Below are 22364 nucleotides of genomic sequence, written 5' to 3' on the forward strand. Positions count from 1 at the left end.
ACGATCTTTGGAAACCTTAGTGTTTTTTCAATCTTTATTGGAGCGAACCAACGAGAAAAAAAAAACACTTTCACATTAATAGCGCATTAAATCTGCTGTAGTTTCCATGCCAAGGCAGAGTTGCCAATAAAGAAATGACAAACTATCATACTGTTGCTTTGTATTTTGACCCAGACTATAATATGTGCTGTGTGAAGTGTGCTTTCTCAGAGGGCGGGGGTCATAAGATTAGTTATGTGTTGTGATTGGTGAACATGTGCACAGAAAAGGAGGGGGCCATGACCCTAAAACGGTAAGTATTGCATATTTGGCAACACTGCTGCAGGGCTTTCAACGAGGCGTGCATGCAGTCTGGAGAATGTAAACAGTTACATCCAAAATGGTGAACACACAGACTTTTGTTTGGACTTACAGTAAGGTTGGGCTGCTGCTACATGTTGAAAACTTTTTATTACTCCACTCATTCAGATATTTTTTATGCCCAAGTCAGTGGTGTCCAATCCTGGTCTTGGAGGGCCACTATCCTGAATGTTTTTGTTGTGTCTTTGAGTTCTGTTAATCAAATCAGGCATGTCACAGCAAAGAAACATCTAAAACATGCAGGATAGTGTTCCTCAAGGACCAGGGTTGGACACCACTGCCCCAGGTGGAACCTCTCACCAGCCTTCTTTTGTGGCTGTAACGTACAACCAACCTTAAGCTAGACTCCATCTATCCGCAGTGCTGAAATTGAAGGACCTCAGCAAGACACTCTTGATTCCAGCTGTGCTCCAATCTACCCAGGCTCTGACAGAGGGTTTGGTCTGTGCTTTACTCTCTATCAGAGAAATTTACCACAAATCACACACACACACCATGTAGCATGCCATATTATAGTTATAAAAGCACAGGCCTGCAGTTTGTGGTGGCCTATAGATGTGAAAACTGGAGCTCAAATGTTTTTTATTAGGTGGAAGAGCAACTTGAGTTGGAAACATTTTTTTCACTTTCTAAAGCACTTTGTATAACAAGGTGCTAAATGATGATGTGGTGATCTTTTATTTCATCAATTTATGCCTTAACATCAAGACATCGAGAGGTTGAAAGCCTGGTTCAGAAAAACAGTCCAAACATAAACAGAAACCTATGCAGAAACCAAGAAATAAGACTTTAATGCTGAAAACAGAGGCTGACCTCAGAGAAATATTTTGATTATTTTTCTGATAGAGTAAACAGGAAAAGAAAACAAATATTAGTAAAAGGGACAGAAAGTTTCACAGGATAAGAGAAGGGGACAATTTTTAAAGAAACATCAGTATACTTAGTTATTCTTGGGCTTGAATTTCCACAACAAGAGGGGGAGGAGACAGAAAGATGGAAAATAATGATAAATTATTGATGACTGGGTAAACCTTTACTCCACTCTTCTGAGAAACATTTCTTTTCATTTCCTATCTAATTAAAAAAGCAATTTTTCAAACAATTTTATAGTAATTATTCAAGCCTTACTTTCTGCTTTGACACACTAAATATAAGTCAATGAGCAGATTACTGAAAAAAGCAAAAGCAAAAACCCACTGCCGCAATAAATTCTTAATCTATAACCAGTCAGCAACATGCATTAGATTCAACAAAAGAAAGAAACCTCTCCAATCAAAACTTCCTGACAATGCTCTGGCGCTGGAAAACAGGGAGTAGGGGGCGGTGGGATGAGGCAGACGTTCAGGCGGATAAAGGAGTTTGTATGACTTGGACTGAGGCCAACCTTTCCAGGCTCTGACCCCTTTCTGCCGCCATGTCGACACTCACAAACTGACCACAAGTGTCCGAGCTCATTCCCTTCAACTGAACACCAAACCAGATGCAGACAGTGTTTGAAGTCTTGTCACATCGATTGGTGCTGTTTGCTGGCTGGTTAGATTCATGCTGCCCACAGTGGTTATTTTCAGCCCTTGCACTTTTAAATGGCCTTCTTAGTCTTCATTAGGTTGCTATAGTAACAGACTTGATAGAAGGAGGAGGAGGAGGAGAAGACAACCACATGTAGTGCTTATTGATTCTGGAGAAAACCAGCGAACCAGTGAGAAACCCCACATTATCACACTTCCTGTTGTCCTTTTCAGAGTCAATTTGAACTTTTTTATGATTGTTAAACACACACACTAAAATAAAATATAATAAAAACTCTGTCGTTAACAAAGCTTTACACTCAAGGAGCAAAACACCAACCCAGATCTGTACAACTCTAAGCATGTCGGCATCACACTTGCACAGTATTTTGTGAAACACTGACTACGTTCACTTACTGTACTTCAGGCACAGACAGATATAATGTCACAACTTTTTAAATGAACCAACTGGTTAAATAAAATCTACCACATGCGTAAAAACGTCATGATAAACTGAAAACACACCAATAAAATACAAGCGCTATACTGAAGCAGTAATTGTGCAAGAATGGATTTAAAACACAACAAAGTTCTTCCCGTGATGCTTTGCAAATGATATATCCTGTGATCTTGATGAAATCTTAGATGTTGTTTGGTGAAGAGATGAAGCTTGGAACAGAACTTCTTTTAGTTTCCCCCCCCTACAGTCATTGTGTGTCAGATATAGTAATTGCTTGCCGCCAGTGGCAAGAGGGCAATAATGTTTTGACTGTGTCTATGTGTGCATGTGTTCATTTGCCTGTCATGTTAATAAAATATCCCATGAACCACTACACAAAATGCATTAAAACTTAAAATACACATTTTTATCAGTCTTGTTCAGTGCCTGGTGAAGTCATTGTTGTATTTTTTCTGTGTACCTCACTTACATCGATCAGGAGGAAAAGAAAAATACTAACAATGTTTAAGGTTTAGCGCATCAGTCTGTAAATAGTGATAAAAAGATTCAGAATATATGAACAATGTGTTTGATATAGTGGAAAAATATAGTTTTTTATAAGTTAGCGTATAAGTCTTTAGAGAAGTGTTTGATTTTGTAAAAGATCTGTGGTGTTCTTGGAATTAAGAGTATGACTGTGTTGATTGTGTGAAGTGTTTTGAAAGAAGAGGACTGTTTTCAAAACTGTGCCTATAAAGGTTAGGTCATTTCAGTTATGAAGGAACAATGCAATGGTGTAACTGCACAACCATGTATTGCTGTTCTTATTAACGATATTAAACAAATAGGTTATCCACGTATGTTTGCAAATAAACAAGTCATACATAAATGCCCCCCGTTGCTGAGGGTCTTGAATAGTAAATGTTTTAACTTTTAAGAACAGAGGTAGGGGCACATTTAGGAATGTCTTTCAGCCTCGGCTAATCTATGAGAAGCATGGCCTTCTAAAACTTTTGTGTTTTGGGGAAGCCGACCATCCCTTGTTAAAGATGATCTTGGTAAACTAATGGACGAGTCGGTTGATGATAGAAAAAAATGCCTGTAACATAATAAATTTTCAATAAATTATCAAATACATAAAACAATTACGTTACTGGCATCTTTCAGGGTTCAATAGACCACATGAGCTGAAATGTGTAAAATATGTTCTCTCCAAGTGAAGTAGTAATTTTAAGACAGATGTCTGCTGCTCCTGCGGTGCCTGATGGTGTTTAGCTGCACAAAAATGTTTGGGTGTATTTTGGATTGACTGAAACTAAGTTTAGAGAACGTTTTTCACAGTGGACGAAGTCTTACATTACATCTTTGATGATAAACATGTAGAGAGAGAATATATTTACCTTACTGTAGTGATAATTCGTTGTCTGAGGCGGCATAGATTGACATATCCTGGCGAGCGGAGGGAGCAATTTTATCAGCCACTAAGCTCAATAGCAGAGCCAGAAGGGTGGCCAATAGATTAATCTTTGGCCATCCCAATCATTTGAGGAAACTATGCTTTCTAGTTTTTATATTGCTTAAAAGTATAGTTTCTTTAAATAAATGGGGTGGTTGGTGTATATATATATATATATATATATATATATATATACATATAAATGGTGGTGGCCATCTTGGATTTTCACATTGCAATCTAATTTTCGATAGCTACCTCACTTACACCAACATGCAGCCAAACATCAAAATGGAAGTCAGTACCAAGTTATCCAGCTCACAAGATGAACAGGATGGAGTCCCCTCATCGGGTTGCAGCGGGGGACAAAAATATTGGATGTGTTACATTTGAGCCTTCAGATAACAGCATGAAAGAATGTCAGGCATTTTAGAGAACATCCCAACTTTCGTGGAAATTGGGTCTGTATTCTTTTGCTCTCTTATCAGAATGAGCTCTAATTGCTTGCCTTTGTTGAACATTTTTACTTCTCTACTCCTCTGTCTGAGACAAAATGACCCCTGAGCGCCACTGAGATTTTCTCCAATTTGTTTAGCTCCCTGTCTGTGATGCCCTGGTGGGAGCTCAGTCTGCCTGGCACTGGATCACTAGACCTCCTTAATTACTTGGATAACTGGGTTCACTCTCCCAACAGTGAACACAGAATAGATGTCTGACCCTCAGATATTGTTTTTTGGAAATTATGCAGCAACACTATTAAATATATATTGTTCAACTCAGTATACAATTTGCATTGAGTCTGATAAAAAAAAACAACTTTAAACAGAGCTTAATTTGGACAAAGTTGGCAGCTGTGACCAGTGTTTGTATTAAGCAAAAGCTGGCTATTTGATCAAGCTAAATTTAGATGAATAAGTGAAACCCTGCTCTATTCTGTTTAAGAAACAAATCTTAGTCAAAGACACAATTACTGATACTCCAGACACAATTATAAAAATATATAATATATAATAACTTTAAAGTTTTCCAGCATTTTCTAAAAGTATTTAGAGCTTCTTCACTTTTTACAATGTTGTTATGCTGCAGCCTGATGCTACAATCATTTTATTCTTTTTTTTCCAATAATCCACACTCAATATCTCATAATGACTAAAGTGAAGACAGACATTTACACAGTTCTTTAAAACTATTTTTTAAAAAATGGCATATGGCATTTTCTAAAGTATGCAGACCATTTAAAACTTTGTTGAAGTACCTTTGGCAGCAGTTACAGCCTTTGGGTTAGATGCAACAAGAGTTGCTCCTCTGGACAGGAGGATTTTCTGTCATTTTTCTCTGAAACATCTCCTCAAACTCAGTCTGGTTGGATGGGAATCTTTTTTCTGATCTCTCCAGAGTCTGGCTCTGGCTGGTCCACTAAAGGACATTCACAAAGTGTGTTGTGTTCACTGAGTGCTTTAAGTCACTGACATGTTGGAACCTTTATACCAGTCTGAGGTCTGAGCTCTGCAGAACTGGTTTTCATTCAGGATATCTCTGTACTTTGCTAAATTCAGTTTTACCTCAACCCTGACCAGTCTCCTAGTCCCTGTTGCTAAAACACCCCCACAGCATAATGTTGCCGTCACCATGTTTCCTTAAGGAGAGGCTTTTGTCTCACCACTCTGCCATAAAGCCCAGATTAAAGGAAGCATAAAGTTCTGGTTGTCTTTCTGAAACTCAGTCCCATCAACACTCAGGATCTCTGAAGCGCAGCCAAATTGTTGGTCACCTCTCTCACTAAGGTGTAATGAGACAGTAATGTCACAGGACAAGACGGGATGCCGGGTTCACAAGAATGAGAGAAGATAATCCATCCATTTTCTTTACCTGCTTTACCGCAGGGCAGCTGGTTGCCTATGGCCAGCAGTCATCGTGCGAGAGGAGGGGTACACCCTGGACAGGTCGCAACTCCATCACAGGGCTGAGACAAGATGATATTTAAAAAATATTTTTAAGTAATAAGCTTTTGCCACAGACTCAGCTGGGTGGAATCTCTCCTGTCTGATTTATCACGAGTCTCCTCAGACCTTAGAGCAAAGCTACAACTATACATGAGCTTCTAACTTCAAATTAAAGTTGTGTGACCTTTGAACTCAAGGTGGTCCAACTCATTACTACAAGGGGCCAAAATTCAAAATCCAATCAAGGGTCAAACCTTTTTTTAAAGAAACGTCATGGTTTTAGTTTTGTGAGATCTTGTGCCATTAGATCTCATTCCACCCCTAGTCCTGGTTGAGGAAGAAGTTTCTTCTTCCATTTGAAAATTATGGACGCAGTTGAGCTTTTAGGAACTTTCATTGTAGTCTTCTGCAGATCTGTGCTTTGCAACAATCCTGTCTTCATGGCTTGGTTTTTGCTCTAATATGCAATGTCAGCTAGGATGCCTTTTATACAGGTATGTGTCCTTCCAAATTATGTACAATCAATTTATTTTACCACAGGTATTTTACAGTCAAGGTACAGAAATATCTTAGCAGAAATCAAGTGAAATGAGAAACCCCTGAGCTACATTTGAACTAGTTGCTAAAGTTCTGAATACTTATGTGAATGCTTTATATTAGGATGATAAAACTGCATAAAATCCTGTTTTCGTTTTGTCATTATGATGCACTGAGTGCAGTGTGTCAGTTTCATGGATTGTGTGGAAGTGTATCCCATGCAACTGTGGACGCACAACAAAGCACAAGCAAAAGAAAATAAATAAAGAGGGAGGAATGGAAAGAGAAAACGAGTCCCGGTAGTCTGAAGATGGTTCTGATTGATGAAAGCCCAGGAGGTTAGCAAGAAAGTAGCACCACTTCCTGTGGTCATGGAAAACACAGAAACAGGATATAACATCATGGAAAATAACTAATAGAAGATAAGTTACATCACTGTAGATGGCAGGGGTCAAGAGGAACACAGTAAACCGCTGAAAAGCCAAATTTGTTTCAAAAATGAAGATTTCTGAATATGTATAGTGGTATATTGTTTAAAATAAGTCATTTTCTATGTTAAGCCAAGTTTACACTGGTTTATGTAAACGTACTGTAGTTATCTACTGAATTAGAATAAGATAAGTTTTACTGGTACTACTGCAGCTCTACTTCAAACAAAGTTGCTTTAATCCACTGAGAAAAGTAAAGCCCCATAACTATCTATCTGACAAGAACTGAATGTGACAGCATCATGTCTGAATGAGTATTGTGACAGCAATCTGACTAGAAATAGAAATATTTTTACATTTATTTATTGCAGCACAAAACACATCATGTCTGAACTGTTTGTCATCACAAGCGCAGTGGTGGAAACTCTTCATTTGGCGCATGAACAAATTCTACAAAAACAGATGTTGTGGTGTCAAAAACAAAAAAAACAAAACCCACACAACCAAAACTTTAACCGCACAAAGCAAACTTTCTAACTTCAAGTTTTTGTCTACTGTTATTAGGCTTGGATAATAATAGTTTTGAGTTAGACAGCTGCCATGATTTCTACAGACTGGTGGACGATATGCAACACCGATTTTTTTATTTTTGTCCAATATGTATTTTTCATTAAACAAAAATTTAACATAACTTAAAAGCAAGAGCGGGTTAAAATTGATTTTGGTATCAAAGTAAAAATTATGTTTAAAAGAAACCTCAACAAAATATTCATCACAAAGTTGGTGGCAATAACCTACAGGTAATGCATTTCTTTTGAATTGGTTCTGAATTCGTACAATGATGTAACATCAGGGTTAATCTAGTACCACTAGCATATTTCAGAAGACATTTCCACTGTAACAAATTACTGATAGTAAAAGCACAAAATGTGCTGCTCAAAAGTTAAGTTTATTAAAGCTTATTTTGATTTTTCAAACAAAGGACGCCATAGTGTCAAACAAAAACATTAGAGCAATGTACTCAAGTGTTAGAATGATCCACAGGATATTTATATCAACATGTTCACTGGGCCATTGTTTTTTTTAAATTTATTTTGGTCAGTAGGAAGTTAGTCTAGAAAGTCAATGGTGGCACCAGTTTTCAGCAGCTCTACTCAGTCAGCTCGGCCTCATGTAACTCCCTAAAGTTTCCAAATATGTACATAGTTTCATGTACTAAAGAACATGTACCTCAATGTTTTAGACTATAGACTGGAGTGATCAGTAAATAGTTACAGCTACTGCAATTAGTTAATTTGTTACCAGAAATTTACAGTAAATCTTGGTTTAAATGTTTATTAAAAAATTCACCAGGACCAGATTGTCTTTTAAGCAGCCACAACTGGACCACTAGTACCTCTTTGCCCTTTAATGAGAGCTTAAAACAGAAAAACCATCAAAACGCACAAGGTTTCCACCTGAGAGGATGAAACAGAACAAACACACCAGTCAACAGTGAGAGTGAATAATAACCACTGAGAGCTGAGGGAAGAGTTCGATTTTTCACTGAGTCTCTAATCATTGACCAGAACGGCATTTATTCTTGGCTGTTTCAGGCAGTAACCAAACTCTTAATGTCTTATTGAGACTGAAAAAAGCTGCCCGTAAATTCATGCTTTTAAAAAGTTAAATCAATGTGTTTGTGATCTATAACACAATATTGCTCAACTCAGCCTGTATCTCATATTTGGCATTTTTTTATCTTCCAGGGAAAGTGTCAACACCTTGATTCTTATCTTTCAGAACCTGATATTCATTTGGTTAAACGTGAAATGTTACTTGAAAGAGAAAACATTGATAAACTAACACTTGGAACTGCCTTCCAACCAGCTTTGAGTCATTTAAAACACAGGTAACAATGATGCGTGTAAAGTGAAGCAAGCTTCAAGCTGCTCTTGCAGCAGCTCTGTTCACACAGTCGCTTTTAATAAAGTTTATAAAGTAAATGTAAAGAACTGCTATCAAACTTGACTACTAATCTACTAATTAAAGGTTTTTCCAGTTTAAGAGTCCTAACAGTGTCATCGACATGATGATGTATTCACTCGTGGCTTGTGTGGTCTTTTAGGTAGGTATGAGCTGCAGGGCGTGTAATAAAACGAAACTGTTGTTTTTTCATCATTAAGAATTAGGCATGGGCTGGTGTTTGGTTTCAAGGTGTACCACGGTGTTAAAATTCACAGTGCCAATGGCCATCATACTCTTTCTACAATCTAAATCCCTTTTAATAAGATAACAAAGACAAAACTTGTTTTTTTTATTCCCTCCCCTAAACTTTTATGCTCTTTTATGTTTATGTTGGTTGGTTGCACATTTTATCTGGTGAATAACCCAGTCAGTCTTTTGTTACAAAGAGCAGAACAGCAGAGAACACAAAATATTCTGTGCAATAAGCACGATTACTTGAGAATTATAAACTCATTTATTCTGCCACTTTTGTCTACAAAATAGAATAATTGTTTTTAAAACAATCAGCTCACTCTGGCATTTCAGCTGACACTAATGTAAAATTTAGTATTAATATCTGTGGTTAAATTAAACCTTCAGCCTTGAGCTTAAATATAATTCTAAACAGAAAAGTTATAATAAAAAAAGCTGAGCACAAATTGGTTTAAAATCTGTCCTGAGTGCAAGAGTGGTTATTTGGTTATTATAGTCCGTCAAGCAAATGCTTCCCCCACCCCTCAAAAAATAAACAAATAAATAAAATAAAAACTGGGGCTTATTTGGGAGGGTGTTTAAAAGGTTCTGACTTCTTTGCTGTTCCTACTATTGAGACATTTTGCTGTAAGCGTTTATCTCATTTATTTAAATATATTAGGTTGTAATGGGTATGAGTACTGAACCGTTATATTAATGATCCAAAAACAAAGAAACAAAAAACTGAAAAGACACCTTCAGATCGGCTGCCCTGATGACTGAAGCTCAGCGTCAGTCGTGGACGAATCTTTTGTGATCAACCACCAGTCTTTAAATAGAAGTAAAACGAAAACATTTAAAGAGAAAAAGCTCACACTGAATTTTAAACTAAGCCAACAGTTTTTGTTTCATAATGACGCTGATCACTGCATTTTGTTCCACACCGACATTAATAAACTCAAACTACCTGCTGTGCTGCCGTCTCTGTATTGTGACAGTGTCTTATTGAGCTAGAGATGACGGTGGGATGCAGTTTATTTCATCTGGTGTAGAAATAATGTGCATTTCATCAAATTTGAACAAATTAAAGTTGCAGAGGTTTCGCTTTTGTAATGTTAATTAGCCATGCACCAACCACATTATATAAGTGCTTCTGAGCGCTGATTATAAAAGTGTCGGCTCACGATTTAGGATACTCAGCTTACAGCGGGGATAACTAAAGAACTGTGAGGAAATTACTGTCTGAACTGAATGCTTAAGATGATCACAGACCATAAACAACATAAACACTCAAGCCAAACAAGAAGATATTCAAAACCAGTGACATATGTATTCACGTGGCCCTACAGAGTTTCTATCTGCACTGGAAACAGCTGCCAGCATGACATGTAACCAGATAAATCTTCCTCAGCTTATCTTAACAGACAGCTTCAGATAGAGATTTTCTACCTGACAAGTAATAAGGGCTTTATAACTTAGATTTTGACAAAGTACTCCTATCTTCACCTCACATAATCTACTAAGGTCTGCATTTCACTTACCAAAGATCTCTAAACACGCTAAAGATTTTAAAGTAGCTTTATATCCTTTTTATTGTGACTCTGCAGAGGCTCATGTGTCTTCAGGGGGAACAAATCTTGAACTTATGAATATGTAGTGTAGTGTAAATATTACATTCGGTGCTCACCAACACTCCATAGATGTAGCAAAACATTAACAGACTTCACTAGAAATAACAGACAGTAATTGTCTTTTATGATCCTACTTTTTCTTTGTTTTTGAAACAAATAAAACAACAAATTCCTCCAGAAATGTTTTAGGAATCCTTCTAACACTAGTTTTAATTTTGAAATTTCCATCATTGTGATCACAAGTGGGTAAGCGCACATGCTAAATATTTGGACGTGTCAATGATTTGCTGGCCAAAGTGTCATTTCCTGCCTCCATGCTACATCAAGTGACAAATGATAACAAAATGGGCTAACAATTAGATTTATGTCACCAAGCATTTAGTTAAGGCAAGAAAAAAAAAGGTGTCATTCTTTCACTTACAGAACAAACAAACGCTTTGCAAAGCAGCTGGATTCTTATGTCTTTTGCGGAACAGATTCCAAATACTTAACGCTTATTTAACACAACTTTTGGTGTGCCAGGTCACCAATAAACTGCTTCATCTGTCTTTGGAAAATGGAGTGAATACATCCATTAAAAATATACCGTAATTTAATTTTTCTTTGACTATCACACTGTCAAACATGGAGAAACGTATCATGTCTGCTCCTGAATTCACCGGAATCTGGACACCGAGTAACAGCACAAAGACTGAAAGTGACAAATAACACAGAAAGAAAGGAGAAATCTTAGTAAGAACCTAAACAAATGCTTCCAAGTTCGCTTGAAAGTGAAAGCTAACAGGGAACCTGCCCCCCAGTTTTTCCCCTGGTTTCCGGTATGACACGACAGTGTGTGCAAATTCCTCCCTGCAACTAAAAATAGAACATCTGTTTCCCATAGCTCCCCTAAACCAATGCATGGGAGTCACTAAGCAAGCCAGTCCTTTGTAAAACATCCACGCCAGTGACCGTAACCTCATGTGGGACGTTTTAGCGATAGGCCCTCTTTCAACCCCAACCCCTTTGGGGATAGGATTTAGCTGCACAACTTGTGACCCCTCCATAAAGAAAGCTGCTGGAGAGTGACTAAGAAAATGGATGACCAGATGTCCCCTGAAACCCCCACTTTAGCCTCTCCCGAAGCAGCTGTTCTCCCAGTGTTCCCTGCAAAAAGAACTGATTTACTCATTTCTAACAAAAAAGACCACAGAACAAACAGTTAAGATACCATTTCTTACGTAATATTTCAAACATATAGTGATGACATTAAAAGATGCTATAAAAGATTCAAGCTACATACTCCGAGCCCTGTTTTATAAAAGACAAAACAAAGCATGACAGTTGCTCTCCTTCGTTTTTTTTCCTTCTTCTTTTAATGTTTTCAAAGAAATGCACTGTAAAACAAAATAAGTTGACCTTACTTTAAAAAATTTATGCAAATTTGTTTCATTCGAAATATTCATTTTACAACAAATAAAAAAAACAGCATTTTTTTTTTTCTCGTTCATTCTCTTTAAGTACATAATGAGAACAAAACGCTATCTAACAAATGCATGACACAACCATCTAGTGAGTCCGTGCAGTGACAGCCTATGAGTAAGCACACTTCACCTGGGTCAACCGCAGACTGAAAACACAACACCTCAGCAGAGAAGTATAATTGTCTCTTAAGTGTCCCGGTCCTTTTTGTTTTGACCTTTCAGCTGAGTAGAAATAAAGTAGTGAAAAATGTCACATCCGCTTTAGTGCAGTAATCACAGAGAGGCTTTTCAATCCTTAGTCATACTCACTTGTCAGGGCCAATTCCTTTGGAAAAGATAAGAATTTAGACTAAACAAATAATTGGTGAAATTTGATTGTCATGTACACCTATTTTGTGTCAGTGAGAAAGCTGTTATTGTCTCAACTCGTAAAGTTTTAGCAGTTTAGCAAGTTTATGTGTTAAAGCCACATCTAAGGCGAAACTGTGAGTATTACCATAAACTGTAGTTTTACTTTCCTAAAAATCTGTGAAACTCTCGATCGTTAGTGGTTTCTGGACTATTTTTTTTTGTGTAGTGCCACGTGTGCATGAAGACACAAATGTATCAAACATTTCTGAGGACTAACAATAGATCTAGGGAAACAAAAAGGTAAATTTTTAAGCTGAAGGTTTACCTGAAAGACAAAGCAGCACATAGTGTGTTCACTATAGGGCTTCCTTGCTAAAGGATTATCAAATTAGTTACTAATAAAGCCTTCAGCAGCACCTGAAATGACATTTATTTTCTGCATCATGGAAAAATGACCTACAATTGCCCATGATTATTACACAGGCTGTAATATATCCATGCAGAACATCTCTTTCACTAGATAATTAAATTCACCAAAAAGATAAACTAAGGTTTTATGACTTTTTTAAAAATTGCTCCGATATCTGAAACTTCAGTTAACATAGTGAGAGAAATTGTAGAAAGGAAAGAAAAAATGTCAAGCTGCCTCTCCAGGTATCTGTCTCTTCTCATATCTCAAAGTATTTTTCTTACTTCAACTTCTTTTTACTTTACTCATAAATCTACAGTTACATAAACTGCCTTCAAGTAAAGTTTCCACCAGTGTTACATGAGATTCCCTGAAGCACAAAACAGGATGCCTGGTTCATATGGTTCAGCTCAGCTCTTGTGTTGCAGAATTAGACTATTTTCTCCGGCGTTCTTTTAACAGAGGTGGGCATAAACATATCGCTCAAATGCCGGCATGGTTGCGAAGGCCTTATCACAAGAGTGCTAAGAGAGGTGTCGACTTTTTCCATTAAATAACTACCTTAAATCAACTCAGAGCCTATGCAGAACACATCGGAAACTTCCAATTGTGATATTATTGAATGTTGTGATGAACCCATATTTTCTTCATGTCTCTTGTTCTCTGATTTGGTCACAAAAAAGAGTAGAGGCACCTTAAAGACACCTCTGCCTGTTCACGAACCACCAATCGAGCCAGCCACAACCCCCAACAATGCGAGGTTTCAAAAATGAAACTGGCAATAAGAAACTATTGGAGGTGTGGAGTATAACTGAGTGAGGATGGCATGGAATGCTGTGCATAAGATGTTCTGGACATTTCCTATTCTAAATCTCAACCACAAGAGCTTTTCTCTTCTGTCATCACAATGCTCACAGTGTTCTCTATGTGCTTTTTCTTTGCTGCCACTATGAACTAAATCTGGTGTAAGAATAGATTTCTGATATATTATGCTGACCTAATATATTTGCAGATATACACTATAATGCCAAAAGTATTTGCTCATCTCCCTTAACACGCATTAGAACTTGAGTGACCTCCCATTCTTAATCCATAGGGTTTAACATGTTGTTGATCCACCCTTTGCAGCTATAACAGCTTCAACTCTTCTGGAAAGGCTTTCCACAGGTTTAGGAGTGTTTATGGGAATTTTTGACCATCCTTCAAGAAGCACATTTGTGAGGTCAGACACTGATGTTGAACAGAAGGTCTGTCTCACAGTCTCTGCCCTCATTCATCCCAAAAGTGTTCTATCAGGTTGAGGTCAGGACTCTGTGCAGTCATGTTGGAACAAAAGGGGCCGTCCCCAAACTGTTCCCAAAAAGTTGGGAGCATTAAATTGTCCAAAATGTCTTGGTATGCTAAAGCATTAAGAGTTCCGCTCACTGGAACAAGGTGGGCGAGCCCAACTCCTGAAAAACAACCCCACACCAAAATCCTCCCTCCACCAAACTTTAAACTTGATACAGTGCAGTCAGACAAGTACCATTCTCCTGGCAACCACCAAACCCAGACTCGTCCATTGGATTGTCAGACAGAAGCCCAGAGAACACGTCTCCACTGCTCTAGAGTCCAGTGGCAGCGTGTAACGCATTGAATGCACCACTGGGCCTGACACTTTCCATTGCACTTGTTGATGTAAGGCTTGGATGCAGCTGTTCGGCCATGGAAACCCATTCCATGAAGCTCTCTACACACTGTTCTTAAGCTAATCTGAAGGCCACATGACGTGTGGAGGTCTGTAGCTGTTGATTCTGCAGAACATTGGTGACCTCTGTGTACTATACGCCTCAGCATCCTCAGAGCATGCCAAGCATGGTGGTGGTAGAATTATAATGTGGTACTAGCACACTGCACAAAGCAGGTGGAATAATGAAGAAGGAACACTGCCTCCAAATTCTTCAACTTTATCTCAAACCAGCAGCTAGGCAGTTGAAACTTGGCTGCATTTGGGTGTCCCAACAGGACAATGATCTGGAATGACCCTATGGACAATTTGTGGACTATGCTTAAAAGCTGTAACTGAGCTAGAAAACCGTCCAATTTAAATAAACTCTACTCATTCTGTCAAAAAGAGTGGTGAAATAACCAGAATATGCCAGAAGATTGTTGATGGCTCTGAAAAGCGTACGGTCAAGAAAAAAAATGGATGATTAAGCGTGATGTGACAAAAGAAGATGAATCATAAATGGCTTAAGACTTCAACTCGATTTTTATGTCAGAGACATTTAACCAAACACTATTGGGGGTTTGGGTTGCAAAATATATCACGCATTTATTGTCATCGGAATATCAGTGAGAGCAATGCCAATATTGCAAAGGACCTCCAAGACTGTAATAAATCATAGGACATTATATTTCAAGTACCATGCATTTATGTTCTGCATGCTAATATATTTGGTCAATCCAACTGACTCTCACTGGCCTTGATGGCTAAACCTGGTTTAGACGATGGTAATGAAAAACGTGGGTTTATCTGTATTGATATCATCATTGTAAAGTTAAACAATAATATCACACATCACAAGTTTTTATATTATCATACAGCCCTAGTGAGGCTGTATGTACTGTAGGTTTTTGAGCCTGTAGGTATTGTATCATGTTGATGTTGTGTGTATTTGAGAGAATTCATGAATTGAGAATTGATGAATTAGTATTGCACCCTGAACCCCCCCCATGAAAAAACACCAAAGAATAAATAGATCACAGTTATTGTCTCAGATAATGTAATTATATTGTTTTTAATTTAAAAAGAAAAAAAAAAACACCTCACAACAGACAATACTTTTGTGCAAAAACATGAAGGATTATGTTATCAAACACATAATAAAGACAAGAACCAGACATGACCTTTTCTTTTTCTCCTGTAATCAAGGATGGTGTTTTTTTTTCTTTTTTTGTGGAGCACATTTCAAATGTGAAAATGATAAAATATATACCTTCAAGTCCGAAGAGCATTTAGAACTGCCTAACAAGAATACTAGAGTGGAGGATAATGATATGTTTTGAATTGTTATTTGAGGAAATTATTCCGCATAAAAATTCTTATTTTCAGTTTGCTCCTGATTTTCTAGGAATAAATAAATACTTATTACGCATGGGAGAAAAAAGGGGGAAGAAAGTGCTCTTTTAACTCAGCTTTGTTTCCTGATCAAGTAAAAACTGGACCGTGTATAATATTATGCCACGTAAACATTTCTCTTAAAAGAATCAACCTATAATCAACTATTGCAGATTTGTATTATCTTATGATCAGCAACAAAGATTTAATTAGACGGACTCAGTAAATATCTGCAGCTGGAATCCTTAAGAGTCTGTGACAGAGAGCTGTTACATGCCACTGGCAGGTCTCCACATCATTAGGTAAGAGGTGGGAGGCTCGGCTGAGGAAGGAAGAGCGGGTCAATAGAAACGGTGAGAGAAAAGAAGGAGAGAGAAAAAGAAAAAAGAAAGTACTGCGGGGAGAACGTCCAAACCACTTAGTCACTAGATTGTCATTTCTGTCCATTCTCTTTGGACAAAAAAAGCCAGCATGATTTAGTTTGATGTGTGCAGGCAGATGGGACTGTGTTTAATGGTAAGAGGGGGAACAGCTGATGATCGTGTCTTGCTAAACCAGAAAACATCATAAAACTTTAAAGGGCTAGAACTCCTTGAGGGAATGCATATTGCCCACCGATTTTCATGTCAGCGTTTTGGACTAGGAAATGACGACGTTGTAGTTGTTCAAACCTCGTAAATAACGTTAGGCACAATTTCATGCGATATTGCGAAATGCCACGCTCAGAGTATGTGTTGTGAATGCCTCTCAGCTAAAACCAGATCAATGGCTAAGGTTGATTAGCTGTGGTGGCCATCTGGATTTGGATCGTCTCCAAACGTTATAGTCATAAATGCACATCTAACGATGACGTTCTGCGAGTTTCATCGCAATCCATTCAGCAGTTCGTGAGATATTTTGGTAACAAACAGACTCACAAACACACACATGGACAGAAACAGAATCGTCCACCTTCACCTTTTGGTGGCGGGCGATAATAAAATGTTTTTTGTTTTTTTTTTTTTACAAAAAAGACTTCCTTTGATTAAAAAAATAAACAACAAAAAACAAAATAATTCACATTGAAATTGAGATACCAAGAGTTACATAGTTCTGAGGATTTTGCATCTCCTCAGAGGGGGGCAGGTGGCAGCTGCTTTGCCCCCCTCCCTGCCTCCATCTCACTGGCAGACAGAGCCAGCAGCTCCAGCCCACACCATGCCTCCAACATTAGCAATGCTTTGGGAGGAAAAGCCATGTGGCGCTACACATCACGACAGCCGAACAGACCCTGTAACGTTCACACTTTCCTTCCTTCTCTCCTCTGTCAAGCACTCACTTCCTGTAGGGGCTTCGAAAAACAGATGTAGCTATGTTTGTTGTGAGAGAAAGCAAACTCGTCTTCCAGAGCACAACCTACCTCACAACCCATGCACATTGCACTGCAGTTTTGCAGTTGCTCAACTCTAAAGTTTATCAAAATATGTCAGAGGGTGACAAAAATGATTTCAGACTCAGGCAATTTACAACTTCCCTTCTTCACAAGTATGTGACTCAAGCATGATATACACCCCTCCTTTCTTCAGCTTTTACTCTCTGCACACGATTCTAGAGGCTGGGTAAACACACACAAAGAGAAAACACGGGCAGCTTACCTCACTTTGTAGCGAAGCTCAAGCTATTCAGCAGTCCATCACACAGGAATTTTGCTCTCTCGACTAAGTTTGCGGCAGAAGCAGCAGGAGGAGCAGGAGGAGAAGCAACAGGCGAGAATAAAGAACAGCAACAGATAGAAGAATGATGAGAGGAGGCGAAAGGGGGGGTAAAGCACACCCGAGGAGGGGGAGGAGAAGAGTGAATGGTTGAGTAAAAGAGAGCTAACGGCGACTGACAGACTGAGTCTGAGCAGGAGGTTTATTCAAAGCCCACAAACTAACTCATTCCTCTGCCTGCCTGCCTCCCCGGCCTGACGTCAGCGCGGTCACATGACCTCGCTCTGCTGTGTGTGTGTGTTTAATGGGGGNGGGGGGGGGGGTGAGAGGCAGAAGGAGAGAGACGGAGAAGCCCGTGTTACCGTGGCAACAAGCACACTGCACCTCAAGGATTTCAACAGGTCTTCTTACATGAACGCAAAGATTTTAAGGCACAGAGAAGCTGATTACAGACAAACTAATCCACAGAGCAAAGATGGACACGCTGAAGGAGCAAACATGGTTTAAGCTTCCTGTTTTTCTATTTCCTCTCCGGTTCAGAGGCAAATATAAAAAAAGCAAGAGTGTTTCCAAAAATAAAGCAACATAGCTTAAGAAATATGGTTTATTTTTGAAAAAAAATGTGCCACTCACTCAGAGTATATATCTCATAATCCATAATCTTCTAAAATGGTGGTATTTTTCACAAAGTTACATGTTCACACTTTTTATTGAATGTTTTCTTAAAAAAGAAGCACTGTTAATATGAAGAAGATCAGAATATTTGCAGAGCTTCTGGACTGCTTTTCTTGTAAAAACAATAGCTTGATATATTTATGATATGTTTCTGTAAAAATGTCCTTTGAAAATGTATTATTGCCTGGAGCAACAATGTTTTCCCCCGTGTGTGTTTGTTTCTCTCTACTGTTATCAAATTATGTTAGAAACCTCAGGATGGAGTAATCACTGAGTTTACATCTACAACTGATTAACATTTGGAGTCAACTTGATTCAAGATGTCTGCCACAGCAGAGCAATCTCAACAAAAATAGATGGAACTCAGCCAATTTGACAAATATTGAGATAAAATTTGGTGTGTAGGAGCGTAGTCTCCAGCACATACGTTAAAACATGTCGTCTTTACCACATCTTTGCTAAAAAACTTTGGCTTTCTTTGTTGGCGCCAACCCTGTCTGTTTGCCTGTTAGTAAAATAGCCTGCAAACCACTGGATGGATTTTAAGTGATTTGGAGAGTACCTCTAAAACTGATTAACTTAACCCAATTCAAGATGGCCGCCACCTTAGCCAAGCACTAACAGATCATGCAAGATCACACAAGATATTGCAGTATGCCGGAGCTTGAGCAAGATATTATTTTTTTAAGGTTTGACCAAAATGGCTATTACGCCATCATTTGTCATCATGAGATGATCTTAGGCTGTAAGTGATATGGATTCTTTAAAAGGAATGTTAGGTCTTTAAATTGATTATGTATTTGCTTAATTAAAAACCGTTTACTGGATTATATCAGTTAATTGTGTTGGTATACATGCTATATGTGGTTATATTCATAAAAAAAGTTTTTTTGCCATTTAAGATACTAGTCAGTTCAAGTGTGACTGAACTCAACTTGAACTATGGCTTGTGCTTACTGTATCTGGGGCACTTCTTATGTGTGAAACTGAAAATGTGCACAGTAGGGAAACAAATGTGACCAAAGACCCTCCTTGTCCCATCCTCCACTCGCTCAAGCAGCCAGTACAAACAGCTTTGGTCTCATTTTGTTCATGACAATAGCATCTGCTGGCCAGTTGAATGAAGGGGAATGGGGCCCAGAGTGGGCAGTGTGGGGGTGACTAAACAACCCCCCGATGCACCATGAAGACTAAGAGTATGCATGTCTGAGTGGGCGAAGCAGAAAGAGGGAGAGAAAAAAAAGAAGGCACAAGAAATACCAAACAGGGAAAATTAATTTAATGCTTGCAGCTGAGATAAATATGATTATAAAAATCCTGCTGAGGAGCAAATCAAAGACAAGAAAGTAAACTATCAAGACAAAAGGCAGCAACGCAAAAAGAACTGAGATGATGCAAGAAAGTGAAACGAGAGTCTGACTGTCAGGTGGACAAATTGGTTGAGAAAAAAAACCCACTTTCAGTTTGTAGTGTGAGTCTTTAGATTAGTGGACCAATTGGTGATGATTTAAGACACACATGGGCATCTTATTCCCCACAGGAAGGCATTGAATAATCAGAAATCAAATATAAATAATTTCTGCATGCAAATCCAAAATCTCATTTTTATTTTAAAACCTGGCTTTTGTGGTGCTTTTATTTTGAAGGGGAGTGGGTGTCTACATCAGTAGCTTCCTGTGTGTGTGCTTGCAGGGGAGCCTCTCCACTGGTAAGCCGAGTTTATGAGGGATTCTAGTTCCTGTCACATCAGCACACGGTTAAATAAAAAACTGATACAGAATGTAGAGGTTTTAACAAGATATGAACTTCTTATAATTATATTTACTGAAGTCAGAAGCAAAGCGGTGAGCTCAGTTTGAAGAACAGAACATTGTTTTTAAGGACTGTAAATTAAATCAGCACCATCAGACTATACACAGAGAAATACAGGGCAGCCATATACCACAAGTTCTGTATCCAAAATGTAAAAAATAAATCACTTTTCAATAAACTCTGTTTAGGAGATAATTTGCTAGTGTGATAAAAACACACCAAGCAGAGACATGAGCACAAATAATATTGCCTTTTGTGTGTTTGGTGGCATGAACAATATAAAATGTTGTTAGAAGCTTTGTTGTGTTGAGTCGTCAGGTATGCAACATGACAACAAAACATACATTGCTATCACTAGAGAAAAATATATAAAGCTTACATTTTTTCACTTACAAGGTCTGCTCTTAGCAGCTAATAAAATATTTTATGAACAATTATAAATTTTATAATATAAAATATTTTCATTGGCTTCAAATTGCTGGTCTGGCTCTCCAAAACCGAACCAATTTTGAATGTGGTCTTTTGGAAAGAAATAGTTGCCCACATCTGGTTTAAAGGGAAGACGAGGTCTTGAGGAATAAACTCAAACAAAGCAAAAAGGGTTGTCCGAAAAACTGAAACTTCAATATTAAGCATTCTAAAGTTTCATGTTTATTTAATACTCATTGCATTCATATTGATAGCAGTAATGTTATCTCTTCTGCCACATTTCTGATACAACTCTGGACGGCCACACTTCATTCAGACACACAGTTACCCAGTAAGACCTATTAAATCAGTTCCTGTTTGCTGTTTGCTTGGCTGATAACTGGTTGGTTTGTTTGCTCACCGAATCTTTAAATTTACAGGGTTTATCTTTACTTTGACACATTTCCATGTACTAGTACACAAGCACTTTTTATATATTTACTGTATATATACACTTCCTGGTTTTGCAGGTGTGTTTGGGGTCTGCGAACTCTAGCTAGCTTTAGCTTAGCCTAGCATAGCTTCTGGTTCTTTCCCAGCTTTTCCTGTCTACTTGCTCCGTGTGTCAGATGTGTAGTTATTCCTCTGCCTCTTTTACCGATAATGGTATGTGTAATAAATGTTGTCTTATAGGGGCTTTGAAGGCGCGGTTGTCGGAGTTGGAGGCTCTGCACTAAGAACACTGTTAGGGTCAACGCTGTCTGTTTGCAAAAGAACTTCTGAATCACTGGATGGTTTTCAATTAAACTCCCTGAAAGTAATCCTTGGATGTACCTTTACAACTCATTAGCTTTTGGAGTCAATCTAGTTTAAGAAGGCTACCACAGCTAACTGATCTTGGCTACAGCTCAGTCAGTTTTACAGCTATTGAGCTGAAAGTGGGTGTGGTAGTACTTGAGACTCATTCATAACGCCACATTGTGCAACATCTTTGCCTAAAACTTTTTTGCCTGTTCAAATCAAACAAGAGCCAACGCATCTCGCAAGACCTTGCATGAGATTGCACATATTGTCATTTCCAAGATTTCACCAGAACGCCTACCTGTATAATTTCTCATCATAACATGATCTTAGTCTACAACTCTGCCATGAAAGGTGGCAGGTGATACATTCCTTCAAAGCATAAGCAGGCCTTTAATTATAAATGTGTTTGCATACCATTTACTTGTTCTAACCTATATACATATTGTGTTTATAATAAATTATGTTTATATGCTAGTACGTATTTTTATCATATATGAATATGAACAGTGATCTTTTCAGTGTGTAGTCCCCACTTGATGGGTTATAACATGACTGAGTTGAAGGCCTTTCTTAAAGCATGTTTGTGTTGTGTATATACAGATTTGTACATAATGACATTTGCTTATGAATTTCTGCAAACATTTATTAGTCTTAATTTTTGACAACTCACTGTTTTACTTCAACATGGCATTTTTTTTTCTAAACCATATTTTTCTATACAGAATTCTCACAAAATATTAGATTTTTTTGGGAAAATGTATATATTTATTCATAAACTGACTGCTTTTGTGCAGTCACAGTAGGTTTCCATATAATATCTGTCTTGAAGAGTTTTTCATGGTTAACTTTCACTAAGGAACTTGCTCACATGACTCCCGTGGACTTTGCATAAAATTGGCCCGAAGACACGAGGGCTTCTCTTCCTCTCTTTAGTTATGAGAGCCTCAGAAGGGTTAAGATAGACCTGTGTATCAATCAATCAATGTTAAGAAACAAGCAAACACACAGATGACTTAGAATACCTGGAGGGGATGTCTGTGGATGCATGTAGGAAGTGTGTGTAATGTGATTCTGTGTGTGTGTGTGTATGTGTGTTAGGACGTAGGGTGGGTAACAGGCACAAGAGGGAATTCCTTCCTCCTAAAGACTCAGGAAGCAACAGTAAGGGTGGAAG

General features: G+C 38.1%; 1 protein-coding gene across 5 annotated transcripts in view; it reads right to left on the minus strand.

Moving 5' to 3' along the window:
• The window catches only part of LOC108234196 (neurocalcin-delta A), an 87888-nt gene that overhangs the window by 31215 nt on the left and 34309 nt on the right, over positions 1-22364 (minus strand). Inside the window, exon 1 of one of the 5 annotated variants that reach the window (XM_017413215.3) lies at positions 17435-17725. The exons of the other annotated variants lie outside the window; for them this stretch is intronic. The gene's annotated coding sequence lies outside the window, so the exon portion shown is untranslated. Of the gene's footprint in view, positions 1-17434; positions 17726-22364 lie in introns of those variants that run through there. 5 annotated transcript variants of the gene reach the window in all.

The sequence above is a fragment of the Kryptolebias marmoratus genome, linkage group LG16, assembly GCF_001649575.2.
Source record: "Kryptolebias marmoratus isolate JLee-2015 linkage group LG16, ASM164957v2, whole genome shotgun sequence".
In the NCBI taxonomy this organism is placed as follows: Eukaryota; Metazoa; Chordata; class Actinopteri; order Cyprinodontiformes; family Rivulidae; genus Kryptolebias; species Kryptolebias marmoratus.